The sequence below is a fragment of the Nelumbo lutea genome, chromosome 1 (genome assembly GCF_056320005.1).
Source record: "Nelumbo lutea isolate HS-2025 chromosome 1, American lotus-T2T, whole genome shotgun sequence".
Lineage (NCBI taxonomy): Eukaryota > Viridiplantae > Streptophyta > Magnoliopsida > Proteales > Nelumbonaceae > Nelumbo > Nelumbo lutea.
Genome location: NC_142684.1, coordinates 94,149,330 through 94,164,091, shown reverse-complemented (window position 1 = coordinate 94,164,091; position 14,762 = coordinate 94,149,330). Strand labels below are relative to the sequence as shown.

The window sequence follows — 14,762 nt, the reverse complement described above, 5'->3', positions numbered from 1 at the left end:
ATCTGCGCAGATTGGGTAGAACCGATTCTGCCCATTTGTGCTGGTTCAAATCAGGTCTAATTTGGTTCAAGAATTAAACCATGGCTCTGATACCACTAAAGAGATGGGAGAAAACTACATTTTTAAGATTCATTCTTGAAACAAACCGGATCAAATCTGAAACCAAAAGGAAGCAATTAGGGATGTACCTGATACGAAATAACAATAACTGCCAACATAGGTGTTCACACCCAAAGAGGTGACCCAAACCTTTAGATTTGTTTTTTGCAAGGGGCTGATGAGCACAACTTTAGATTGTTTCTCTAGCAAAAAACAATATCAAAAACTAATCTTGATCAGATCCAAGACTAGAAATTGAACTGGGTAGGGGCGGCAAAAACTAGAGAACAATTCTGCACATTGCTGAGTGCATAAACTGGTGAATTCGCCCCCTATTTATTGCTTTCTTTGGACCAGATTCCTAATCCAATTAGGAAAGAGTTTCTTGATCCAAATCTGATATTTGGATCTGGACTCTTAAATGGATAAGACTTATCTTATCCTCCAGCTAATCCTAACCAGATTATAAACCAAAATTTGCCCCCTTTTAATTAACTTGCTTAAGCCTAGTTCAAAATGGGCTTTAGGCCCATTTAGTCCAATAGCTCACTTTCTCTTTAAATGCGGGCTAGCTTGGCTTTCTTTGTATGGCACGGGACACTAGCATTGATATACACATCAGCCACATGGGTTCAGCCTAGCCTTTGTTACAAGGCCTGGCCGAATTCACTATTGAACACAGTGAACCCCTGAGTCCATCAATATAGTCTTTTTAATGGGCCCAACATTTGCACTAAATGGTCCTTGGGTCTAGCCACCTTATGAAGGCCCAAGGACTATGGGTAGATGCAAAATTAGACCATCAAGTATTATCTTAAATGGTTATACACTTAACCTCTCAGCTCATAATGATCAAACACTGTCCAACAAGAGCGGATCTCTCCCTCAACTGCAAGGTACATTGTTGCACTCTCTACTCACATGGATCTCGGGAATTAAAACATTTTTGCAAACATTTTGTGAAACCATAATATATATGTATATCTCTATATAAATATATTTTGCAAAAACAAATCTCGACAATTTGAAATCAACTACCGGCAATTTAGGTTTCCATCAAAGAGAGTGCATTCCCCGATCATTCACTTTGTCCGACAAAGGGGTTGATCATATCACTATGATCACCCACTCAGGTGAAGTTTCAAACTACCCCAACATACCCAGGTTTTGACCCCTTCTAAGGATCTCACTGATTGGCATATCAAAGACAACCCAATCTGACACTTAGTGCAATACCATAATAGACTCTCTGGGTTAGGTGTAACATTATAGTTTTTCCCATTTGCCTCCAAGGTCTAGGGTAATACTAAAATTTGGTCTAGTTCAGGGTTTCAAGAAAACCCACACTGCATGTACCTCATGTCTCACCCTGGCAGCTAAGACAAACCATCCCAACCCACTTTGTGGTACATCAATGTCAGCCTTGGCAGGATAAATCTACCCAGATTCATCAAATGGCTGTGAAAAATCTAAACTAACACAAGTCTCATAAGTGTCCAGTTTAAGGGTATTACACAGAAACACACCAAAATAACATAAATCAATTATGCACTTTATTCATTTACAGTAAGTGCTAATAAGTATATCAATCTAATTGGAGTTAAGGGCATAATTGTGTAACAATTAATCTATTCATATGCAGTACTTAGAGAAGGACCAGGGGGAATTGGTACCTCTGCATTCCCTTCCAACATCATGACCACCTTCTTCATGGACGGACGAACTGATGGCTCATATTGGATGCACCAAAGTCCCACCCAAACCATCCTCTCTAACATTCCTGTGTCCACCACTTCGTCACCCACCAGATTCCTTACCTTTCCAGATACGAAAGACTCGTAAACCCAATCCACAAGAACAACTTGATCCTCAGGAAGATTCACGTCAACACTCCTTCGGCAGCAGACTACCTCCAGCAGCACAATCCCGAAGTTGTAGACGTCCACCTTCGCTGTTATAGGCACATTTCGATGCCACTCTGGTGCCACGTAGCCCCTTGTCCCCCTGATTCCTGTGAATGTCCCTGCCTGTTTGATCTTGTTTCAACTGTCTTGCCGATCCAAAGTCAGCAATCTTAGGGCATTGATGGTCGCCCATGAGTATGCTTTGTGGCTTTATGTCGCAGTGGATAATCTAAGTCTCGCATTCTTCGTGTTGATACAGGATCCCTTTGGCTGTATTTAAAGCAATTCCCACTCTTTCGTCTCAAGTTGGTCGGGTTTCAGATTTGAACGGAAAGTCTGCAAGTGATCCATTGCTCATGTATCGTAAACCAGAAGCCTATTAAGACCTTCATTGCAGTAACACAGCAATCGGACTAGGTTTCTCGGATGGGTTCTACCAATAACTCTCATCTCAGTTCGAAGCTCACGTTTTCCTTCATCTATCACTTTATGCAATCTCTTGACTGCAACGTCCTGACCATTGGGTAAAACTCCTTTGAACACAGTGCCGCAGGATCCTTTACCCAACTCTTGATTGAAACCTTCCGTGATTTCTTCGAGCTCACCATAAGTAAATGACCGGAGTGCGATGTCCTCGTTTAGTTCTATGATAATTCTTTGATCTGTCATCTTTTTGTATGACGAAAAGCGATTCCTTTGAATAAGAATTGCAAAGAATGCTATAACCATAAACGCACAACCAATAACTCCAATAATGATAAATAAAGCATCCCTTTTGAGCTCCTTGCCTGCTGCGTCTGCGGTGGAATTTACGCTCGTTTGGCCCCCAGAAACCACCACCTTGACAAGAGTTTTTGCCGGATTCCTGTCTTTCCCGTTTCCATTTTTTCTCCCATATCTCATGGGAAGCTTCTGCTTGCTGCACATTTGATCTTTAAACAGGACAACTTCGCAGTAACAGTCATGTAAGCAAGCATTTGCGCAATCTTCTTCTGTCGTGGGCTATTATATGTGTTGTTTTCCCAATCGATGCTATCCATTGAACTCACTGTGAATTCCAGCCGTTGTTTACTGTTTCTACAATCTACTGCGCTAAAAGTTCTCTGACGGCCCAAGATGGGTTGGGTCTGGTCAATGAACTCAAATCCAGGAACACAATTTGCAAGCATAATCAAGATCGTTCAGGACACAATACCCATTTAGACCGCACATGTCTGTAGGACAGCTAAAAGTCTGTAGCCACATCTGTGTCGACCAATTGCCACTCTGATTCAAAACATACAACCGGAAGATCCCGTCGACAACTATAGTCCATCGGCAGGAAACTATTCCGTTGTTGTGACACCGAAACCCACCACTGTACAGAGTCATTATATTCGCACCGGTGGTGATATTTTGCAAATAGAGGCTACCATCATCGGTAAAATTCAACGTCGTTGCATTGTCTTGACGGCAGCAGGTATCGGAAGCATAATATGAAGTTGACGCTCTTTCATCTCCAATCGGATATGTTGGAATATATCAATACAAAGCATACAAAGAACAAGAGATTTTGTTGCACCCAAGATACATTATGCTGTAGTTATTAAGGAAGTTTGGATATAAATACCTGTATCCATCGCAGCAGTCGAACCGTGGGAATGAATGAGTGACTCTATGGACAGGTGATGGAGGCCCATCTCATCATATGGGCGACAACTCCTATGATAAGGATAAGGGAAGGGATAATTCAAGGAAATCAATATTATCCCATAATTCAAGTATTCAAGACCCATCAAGAATTCAAGAATTCAAGAATCCAAGTTAATTCAAGAATTCAAGATACATCCAGATCCAAGACTCAAGGAAGTTCAAGATCCAAGGTAATTCCAAGAAGGCAGGATAAGTCATGCACCCAGGGAGATCAGACGGTGGAGATCAAGCCCCAGAGTGTTCGATCCCATCAAGATAAAGATCAAGATCAAGAAGAGTTCGATCCTAGCAAGATTAGATGTTTTGATATCTATCTTAGTTGCTCTTTACTAATTACTTTACAATTTCCAGATGTATTATAAATGTTGTTATTGTTTTCAGTAATAAACACTTCAGAATCAATTCATACTTCACATTTTCAGAATTTCTCCAAGTTCTCTTCTTCCCATTTTCGCCACCTTTTCTCTCTCCTAGAGAATTCGGTGTTCTTCGCTAAAAGCTAGCGATCGCTCGGTGCTTTCATAGCCAGCCTGGTTTCTCATTACTTCCATGCTACGTCAGGTGGTATCAGAGCAGGGAATTCACCTAGTCAAATGGCCAACCAAGACGGTAGTAGTCGCAACCCACCCCATGACGAAGATCAGAGGTTACAAGCTATTTGGAGAGCGATTGAAGAACAGTGCACAGCCACACATAACATCGAACAAAAGTTGGCAGAAATTGCTGGACAACTGCAAACCTTGTTACGGAAGGATGTTCCAAGAAACCGGGATAACCCATACCCAACCGGAGGAGACAACCACAGTAGACCACTCATCGCTCCTATACCCCAGAATCCTGTTCTTGATGATGATAGCGACGACGAAGTAGAACTCGGCATTGCTCCAGTTATTCCCGGTAATAGTCTGTACCACGTTCCTCTTGATAGTGCAACATCGATTTTTAGGTTCAAGTCGTGGTTACGTCAGACATCCACCGCAAGGATTCTACCTTCTATTCCTGGCAATTCATCGGCTTTGACCCGGTTGGCCTTTGAGCCCATTTCCGATCGAACAGCGCATCATTCTATTCGGCCGTCAAATGGGAAACAACCCTCGAAGAAAGCTCATCCTTCATCGGCTTTTTCAGAAGATGCACAGGGAAAAGAGAATCGGTCTTGCACTAATTCGTCAAAGAACAACAGGCAATCCCCAAAAGATAGAGACACAAAAATCAGAACCCCAATGAAGAGGCCCCCCATTGAGAATGGATCAGTAGAGAAGCGTTTGGATCCTCTGAAACTATAGCTAGAATGTGGAGCAATAGAGCAAGACACAGAAGAACAAAGCGCATCAGTTGTTCTTGAAGAAATAGCACCAGAAGGAGAGAGTAACGGTCCTAACAAAATCTCAGAAGAAATTTTGAAGTGCCTGTCGAGCATTTTCCTGAGGATGAGTAGGATGATGAACAGGGGAACGAAACCCGATATGTTGTCTTCCTTAACATCTAATGAAACATATGAAGAACCAGAGTTCAGAGATCCTTATGGTATTTGTTCAAAATTCGAAAAGAAGGATATTGGTCCATACAAACACCTGTTTGTAATCGAAGCTAGTTCAATTGATCCAAATCGAAGAACAAACTCTTTGTTTCTAATCCAAAGACTGAAGCTGCTTCTTGAGAAGCTTGCATCTATTAACCCAGATGGTCTTACTCATTAGAAGAAGCTTGCATTCTGGATCAACATCTATAATTCACACATGATGAATGTGTTCCTAGAGGATGGGATACCGGAGAGCCCCCATATGATCGTTGCAATGATGCGGAAGGCAACAATAAATGTAGGTGGCCACTTATTGAATGCAATGACAATTGATCTTTTCATCCTAAAGCTACCTTATCACTCAAAATATACCTATGCAAAAGGTCCAAAAAATGATGAGATTCATCAGTGTATTCAGCAACAGAATAAGACCGCTGCTACCTACTCTTATGCTGAGTCAAAACCGATCGGTCCGACTCTAGTGAAGATTGGGGAAGAGTATGAGATCATCGTCACCAACTTTGTAGGTCTATACCAATACAGGCTAGGGGATGTGGTTAAAGTGATGGGATTCTAGAACTCCACCCTGGAGCTTCAATTTGTATGCCGGAGGAATTTGCTACTAAGCATCAACATAGATAAGAACACAGAGAAAGATTTGCAGCTAGCAGTTGAAGTAGGTGGGAAACTGTTAATGAAGAAGACAAAGGTTGAGCTGATTGACTTCACCAGCCATGTGGATGTGTCCACAGACCCTTGACACTATGTCATCTCCTGGGAGTTGAGCAGTGAAGCCAGCGATGAAGTGCTGAATGAGTGTTGCGATTGTTTGGATCGATCTTTCATTGGTGCAGGATATGTTAGTTCCTGAAAGGTGAATGCAATTGGAGTGTTTGAGCTCCATGTTGTAAGGAGAGGAACCTTCCAGAAAATTCGAGATCATTACTTGGGGTCGACGCCAAAAACATTCATGTGTGAGCTAAGGCCATATCAGAAACAAGCTCTTTATTGGATGACAAAATCGAAGAAGGGAATTGATGTTAAGCAAGCGGCCAAAACACTTCATCCATATTGGTCAACCTACCGTATATGTGATAAGAGAGCGTCTGCAATCTATGTTAACAATTTCTTAGGGAAGCTACTACACAATTTCCCGATGCTTTAATACTTGCTGACCTTCATCGCTACCTACCACAATCGACCCTCGCATATCTTAGCCACGACTCGGGGTCGAGTATTTTCCAAGTGGGGGAGAATGATGGAGGCCCATCTCATCAATGAGGCCCATCTCATCATATAGGCGACAACTCCGAGGATAAGGATAAGGGAAGGGATAATTCAAGGAAATCAAGATTATCCCATAATTCAAGTATTCAAGACCCATCAAGAATTCAAGAATTCAAGATAAATCAAGAATTCAAGAATCTAAGTTAACTCAAGAATTCAATATACATCCAGATCCAAGACTCAAGGAAGTTCAAGATCCAAGGTTATTCTAAGAAGGCAGGATAATTCATGCACCCAGGGAGATCAAACAGTGGAGGTCAAGCCCAAGAGTGTTCGATCCTATCAAGATAAAGATCAAGATCAAGAAGAGTTCGATCCTAGCAAGATTAGATGTCTTGATATCTATCTTAGTTGTTCTTTCCTAATTACTTTACAATTTTCAGATGTATTATAAATATTGCTATTGTTTTCAATAATAAACACTTCATAATCAATTCATACTTCATATTTTCATAATTTCTTCAAGTTCTCTTCTTCCTATTTTCGCCACATTTTCTCTCTCCTAGAGAATTCGATGTTCTTCGCTAGAAGCTAGCGATCGCCCGTTGCTTGCATAGCCAGCCCGGTTTCTCATTGCTTCCACGCTGCGTCAACAGGTGTAGTTTTCCTCAGTTAAATCCCTCTTTCTTCATTAGGTTTTCTTGACTCTCTATTTCTGATGAGGAGAAATGGGGGGTGGCTGAACAATTTAACATATTGGGAACCATAACCTAGGAGTCTTTATATTTTGACCTAATAGGATCCCATTAAGCCTATATGGGTCAAAATGTGGTATCCACTCATTAAACCCCATACCTTCTTATTAAAGTCTATGGGCTTTGCATAAATGAATCACTTAATTAAGCCCACTTCAAAATAGGCCATCAATGCAATTGTTTCACTGAATATGTAAGCCCGCATAATAGAGATTAAAACTTAACAATCTCCCACTTGGGCTACAGATGAAATCTGAAAGAATTTTATTGAACAAATTCTTTATGTGTACACCTTTTATGTTATTTTCTTTAGACTTCTCCTTAATTTCAATCTGGTCCATTTCCTGCATTGATATGAGATCATGACGACTTTTGTCACATACATGTGTGACTAAACCTTTCATGCTCACCATATCAATTCATTCAAAGACATAGATCAAGTATGGATGAGTGGCATGGAAATTACATGCAATGTGATCTCAAAACATGCCTATTTCCAATTGGTTCTACTTTATTTTTTACAGAGATCATTCACAAATTTACAAATATATTCAGAGATGTAGATGATGAAAAGAATCATAAAACTTTATTATATATAAATGTAGACATGCAAAACATGCCTTACTCCATAGAACATCCAAAAGTAAAAGAAAAACTCCCACTAAATCAAGGTATCACAAAACATGCCTATACCCATACGAGCAGTGTGCTCATGAAAGACTTTATGTGGCAATCCCTTGGTCAACGGATCTGCTATCATAGAGTTTGTCCCTATATCTTTTATACAAATCTGACCACTTTGAACTCTCTCCTTAACAGATAGAAACTTGATGTCAATATGTTTTGACTTTACAGAGCTTCTGGTTTGTTGGAATACAAAACTGCAGATTTATTTTCACATAATAATTTCAAAGGCCTTTCAATGCCATTAACTATACGCAACCCAGTGACAAAGTTACGCCCCCATATTCCATGATTGGATGCCTCAAAACATGCTATGAACTCTGCAGCCATGGTTGAGGAAGCTATGAGCGTCTGTTTGGCACTTTTCCAAGATATAGCTCCTCTAGCTAACATGAAGACATAGCCCGAAGTGGATCATTTGTTGTCTTGGCATCCCACAAAATCAGAATCAAAATACCCAATGATCTCAAAATTGTCTGTTTTCCTATAGATTAACATAAAGTCATTTTTTCTCTATAAATACCGCATGATCTGTTTGGTTGCTTTCCAATGATCCAGTCCTGGGTTACTCAAATATCTGCCCAATAGTCCCACTATAAATGCTATATCGGGACGGGTACAAACTTGAACATACATCAGACTTCCAGCCGAGGCATAGGGAACATTTTGCATTTCCTTTATTTCAAGGTTTGTTTTGGGGCACTGACTGAGACTGAACTTGTCTCCTTTAGCCACAGGCATATCACCCGGAGAATAACATTTCATGCCAAATCTGATTGGCACCTTTTCGATATAGCCTTTTAGTGACAATCCAATAACACCTCGAGGGCGATCTCGTAATATTTGTATGCCTAGCACAAAAGAGGCGTCCCCAAGATCTGTCATCTCAAAATTCTTAGTGAGAAATTTCTTGGTTTCGTGCAACAAGCCTATATCGTTACTCGCCAGCAGTATGTCATCGACATATAGCACCAGGAAGACAAACTTGCTCCCACTGAACTCGTGGTATACACAATCATCAACCACATGTACCTCAAAACCATATGAGGTAATCACTTGATGAAATTTGTGATACCACTAACGAAAAGCTTCTTTGAGACCATAGATGGTTTTCTTTAATTTATAGATCATAGACTTTGAATCTTTGGATTCAAAATTTTCTGGCTGAACCATATAAATCGTTTCATCAATGTCTCCATTGAGAAACGTTGTCTTTACATTCATCTGATGTAGCTCTAAATCAAAATGAGCTACAAGTGCCATTATTGTCCTAAAAGAGTCCTTTGAAGAAACCAGAGAAAATGTCTCTTTGTAATCAATGCCTTCCTTTTGAGTGAATCCTTTGGTGACTAGATGAGCCTTATATCTTTCAACATTACCTTTTGAATCCCTTTTGGTTTTAAATATCCATTTGCAACCAATGGGTTTCAAACTTTTAGGCAACTCGACAAGATCCAAAATGTCATTGTCTTTCGTGGATTTCATCTCTTCTTGCATGGCATTGATCCAACATTGAGAATTAGAACTTTGAAGGGCTTCGTGAAGGGTGATTGGATCATCTTCCATTAAGCCTACCGAATCTTCTTGTTTTAGGGGGAACACGATATAGTCATTTGAAATCGCACTTCTCCTTTGTCTGTTGGATCTCCTCAATGGCACTTCTTTAGGTTGTTGAGTTTGCTCTATGGGAAGAATTTCATTGTTGTCTTGAACCGGGATTGCTTCTTGAACAATGTCAGGAATTATTGTCTGATCACTGTCAATAATAATATCAGGAAGAGAAATGAATTTCTCTTCTTCCAAGACAACTGTTTCGTTAAAAAAGACGTTCCTCAATTCTTCCCCCCCCCCCCAAACTCTACATCCTCAATAAATCTGGCATTTCCTGTCTCAAAGAATGACCGAATAGTGGGATCAAAAAACTTAAATCCTCGAGAGCATTCTGCATATCCAACAAAGTAGCAGCTAACTGTCTTAGAGTCCAATTTCCTTTTATTAGGCCTATAAGGCCTTGCTTCACCTGGACATCCCCAAATGTGTAGGTGCCTTATACTGGGCCTTTTTCCAGTCCACAATTCATATGAAGTTTTAGTTACTGCTTTGTTGAGTACTCTGTTAAGGATATACACTATAGTTTTTAATGCTACTCCCGAAAGTGATTCAGGTAAAGAAGAATGACTAATCATGCTTCTTACCATGTCCTTAAGCATCTTGTTTCGTCTTTCAAAAACACCATTCATGCTAGGTGTGCCTGGCATAGTGTACTGTGGGATGATACCGCATTCCTTTAGGAAGTTAGCAAAGAGTCTTAGACGTTGTTCTCCTGATCTATCGTATCTGCCATAGTATTCTCCGCCATGGTCAGATTTGACGGCTTTAATTTTCTTACCAAGTTGAAGTTCGACTTCGGCTTTATAAGACTTGAAAATGTCTAGGGATTGAGACTTCTCACTTATTAAATATAGGTACCCATACCTTGAGTAGTCGTCTATGAACGTAATGAAGTACTGTTGACCATTCCACGTTGGTGTAGGGAATGGCCCACAGATATCCGTATGTATTAATTCTAAGACTTTTGTGCACCTGTTGGCACCTGTTTTCTTTACGTTCTTTAACTTTCCCTTAATGCACTCAATACAGACTTGGAAATCTGTTAAATCGAGGGAATCAAGAATTTCATCCGACACAAGCCTCCGAATTCTCTGTTTAGAGATGTGACCTAAACACTTATGCCATAAGGAAGCAGAATTCTTAGCTAATTTGCGATTTGCACCTTTAGAACTTGCATGTAGGATTTCGTCATGGAAAACTATGGTTTCCAACATATAAAGACGATCGATTAAAATATCGGTACCAATAACATTTGAATTTAAAGAGATACTAACTTTATTATTTCCAAAACCACAAAAATAACCACATTTGTCCAAATAGGAAATAGAAATTAAGTTCCGTTTAAACGACGGAGCTACAAAAGTCTCTACTAAATTCAAATAACAACCAGTTTTTAAAAGTAATCTAAAGTATCCTACAACTTCTACAGGAACTTCATTGCCATTGCCTACATAGATGAATCTTTCAGCATCAGTTGGCGGTCGGCTCCAGAGGCAACCCTGCATAGACATACTTATGTGAGTAGTAGCACCAGAATCTATCCACCAAGTGTCTATAGGTACAAAAACTAAATTAGCTTCATAACAAACTAAAGTGAGAGACGTACCCTTCTTTACACGCCAGGCAGCGTATTTGGAACTCTCTTTCATGTGTCCTACCTTCTTGCCAAAAAAACAAGTGAGTCTATCACCTTGCTTTTTCACCTTTTCCTATAAGGGTGTTCCATTGGTAGTACCCTTAGCCCTCTTTTTTTTATTATTCTGAGAGGTTGATGTCAAGTGAGCACTTTCAGTCTTTTCCCTCTGGATCCTTTATTCTTCTTGCGCACATTGGGAAATGAGCTCATTAAGGGTCAATTTTTCCTTCTGAGTATTATAACTCACCTTAAATTGACTGAATTGTGCAGAAAGAGCAATGAGAGCTAAATGCACGAGCAAATCATCATTTATCTCTAACTTTAGTGCCTTTAGCTTTCCAGCAAGGTTTGACATCTCTAGTATGTACTCCCTTATATTTCCCTTTCCCTTGTACCTCATGAAAATTAGAGTAGCCAAAAGGTTGCTAGTTTCCGCTTTCTCATTTTTGGCAAAATACTGTTGTATTGCCACAAGGGATTCCTTAGCATTATTGCTCTCAGAAATAGAGCCCTGAAACACTTCCGTTATGGAAAGTTTCATAATCATTCGACTCATGCGATTATAGTGATCCCATTTCTCAACTTTGGCCTCATTGGAATTATCCTCAGCCGAAATGGGTTGCTCCGTCCTTAACGCAAGGTCTAAATCCATGCAGCCGAGAACGATTTCTACATTCTCTTTCCAGACCTTAAAGTTTGTACCATTCAGCATAGGAATGGCACTGATTTGAGCAGAAACATTATTTGTAGTTGTTGAAACTGAATAGAGAACAAAAACAACATATAATCAATAATACAAATTACAAAAGTAAGATACCTGGCACAACTTGGCATTTAGTGTTTGAACAGAAATATCAATTGTAAATGGTACTCTCAACGCAACAATCAAACATTGATAATAAATCCTGTCAAACAATAGCCTTTCTTTGGACCGATTATTATTCACATGGATAATAACCTCACAATATCAATATTTATCATCGCATGTGTGCTCACTGCCTGGCCAAACATCAACCTTCCTTTGGGCCGATCAATGTCCGCATAGATAATGAATACACAAAATCTTTATATTTCAAATCAAGTTAATTTTACACAGTAGAGGCTACTTTGGTAACATGTTGCTTCAACCAACTAAATTTAAAAAAAAAAACTATATCCATCCAGTAAAAGCAGAAAAACTTAGTATCGCATGCATGATAAAACCAAAACAATTCAATTTTCCATACAAAACTACCGCACGTAAATCACTCGCATACAAGTATATCACGATCCAAATTGGTTCTGGAGACACATCGAGTCGCTATTGTGTTTCCCTTTTTTTTTTTGGTTCTGAAGTCGCATTGGGTCGCTACAATGAGTTTTTTTTTTTTTTTTGGTTCTGGAGACGCATCGAGTCGCTATTGCATTTCCCTTTTTTTTTGTCAAAACAGCCTTGCATCATGGCTGTTCGGCATGCACACAGCCGAACGATTGTACAACCTCAAACAAGATACAATCTAAATATAAATTTTGTTTTTGACAGAAAAGGAAAATAATCCTAATAACCCAACATGATTTTTGCTCTGATACCACTTGTTGGAATATATCAATACAAAACATACAAAGAACAAGAGATTTTGTTGCACCCAAGATACACCATGTTGTAGTTATTAAGGAAGTTTGGATATAAATAATTGTATCCATCGCAGTAGTCAAACCTTGGGAATGAATGAGTGACTCTATCGACAAGTGTGGTTTTCCTTAGTTAAATCCTTCCTTCATCCTTAGGTTTTCTTGACTCTCTATTTCTGATGGGGAGAAATAGGGGGTGGCTGAATGACTTAACATATTAGGAACCATAACCTAGGAGTCATTATATTTTGATCTAATAGGATCCCATTAAGCCTATTGTTAGACAGTTTTGTATGCCCTTAACTTCAATCAAAATTGATGTACTTTATGAGTTTATTGTAAATGAATAAAAGTACATATTTGATTCATGTTCCCTTGGTATGTTTCTGTGTAATACCCTTAAACTGGACACTTATTGAGACTCATGTTAGTTTAGAATGTTCACAGCCAGTGGGTCGGTCTGGGGAGACCTATCCTGACAAGGCTGACACTGTGGTGCCACCAAGTCGGTTGGGGTGGCTTGTCTCAGCTACCGGGGTGAGACCTTAGGCACATACAGTGTGGGATTAATTGAATCTTTGAACTGGACCAGATTTCCAGTATTGCCCTGGACCTTGGAGATTGATGGGCAAAACTGGAAAGTTACACCCGACCCCTAGACTCGATTATGATATTGCACTAGGTGTCGGATCGGGCTGTCTTTGATGTACCAATCAGTGAGATCCTTAGCGGGGGTCAAAACCTGGGTATGTTGGGACAATCTGAGAATTCATCTGAGTGGGTGATCATAGTGACAGGATCAGCCCCTTTGTCGAACAAAGGTAATGATCGGGGATGCACTCTCACTGTTGGAAACCAAGACTGTCGGCAGCCGATTTCAACCGTTGAAATTTGTTTTTGCAAAGTATATTTTATATGAGATATAAAAGTATATACATTATGGTTTCTAAAATGTTTGCAAAAGGTTTTAATTCCCGGGATCCATATAAGTGGAGAGTGCAACACTGTTCCTTGCAGCCGAGGGAGAGGTCCTCTCTTGTCGGGCAGTGTATGATCATTATGGGCTGAGAGGTTAAGTGTAATACCATTGAGGATAATACCTGATGGGCTAATCTTGCATCTGCCCACAGTCCCTGGGTGTTACAAGGTGGCTTGGCCCAGGGACCACTTAGGGTAAGTGTTGGGCCCATAGAGCCCATTTGATGGGTTTCAGGGGGTGCACTGTCTTTAACAGTGTATTCGACCAGGCCTTGTAACAAAGGCTGGGACGAACCCATGTGGCTGATGTGTAGATCAATGCTTGGGTCCCACGCCATACAAGAAAGCCCAACTGGGCAGCAGTTAGGAAGGTTAAGTGAGCACATAAGCTTAATGGGCCTAAAGCCCATTTCGAACTGGGCTATTAATTTAGTTAATTAAAGGGGCGAATTCTGAGATGGATTAGCAGTTAGGATAGGGTCTTTGTCCTATCCACTCAGAGAGTCCAGATCTGAATGTGATTCAGATCTAGAAACCTCCTAATAAGATTAGGATAAAGCTAATCTAATCTATAGATAAGATAAGGGTTTATCCTTATCATTAGAAGAGAAGGCTGATCCAAATATGATTTGGATAAGCACCTCCTAATGGGATTAGGAGCTGATCTTTTCAAGTTAACAAAAGGAAGGAGGGGGCGGCAGCCTTGAGAGAGACCAAGAAACACATCAGATCCTCTTTAGTGCTGAAATCAAGAAGAGAGAATTCTGCACCCTGCGAATACTCTCTTGCCGCCTCCCTGCTCTTGCCGCCCTGTTTGCCAGTTCGATCTCCAGCTGTGGGAGAAGTCAAGATTGGATCTTGACATCAATTCTTTGAGAAAGGATTGAAAGGAAACTGTGCTCACATTCCATCCTACTGTTTCTTGCGAAGGACAGAGTTCTTGGGGAAGAACACTGCTGATTCTGCTCCATCCTGCACTGCGCCATCTTCAGTGGGAGCAGTCTTTGGATCCTTCCTTGGGCATGAACACCTTCGTTGGGAGA

At 40.3% G+C, this 14,762-nt stretch overlaps 2 pseudogenes; one reads left to right on the top strand and one right to left on the bottom strand.

Moving 5' to 3' along the window:
- Window positions 1-1,727: 1,727 nt before the first annotated feature.
- Window positions 1,728-3,374, bottom strand: LOC148876206 (G-type lectin S-receptor-like serine/threonine-protein kinase LECRK3; annotated as a pseudogene).
- A 914-nt stretch (window positions 3,375-4,288) lies between these two features.
- LOC148876205 (uncharacterized) lies at window positions 4,289-5,794 on the top strand (annotated as a pseudogene).
- Window positions 5,795-14,762: the final 8,968 nt, after the last annotated feature.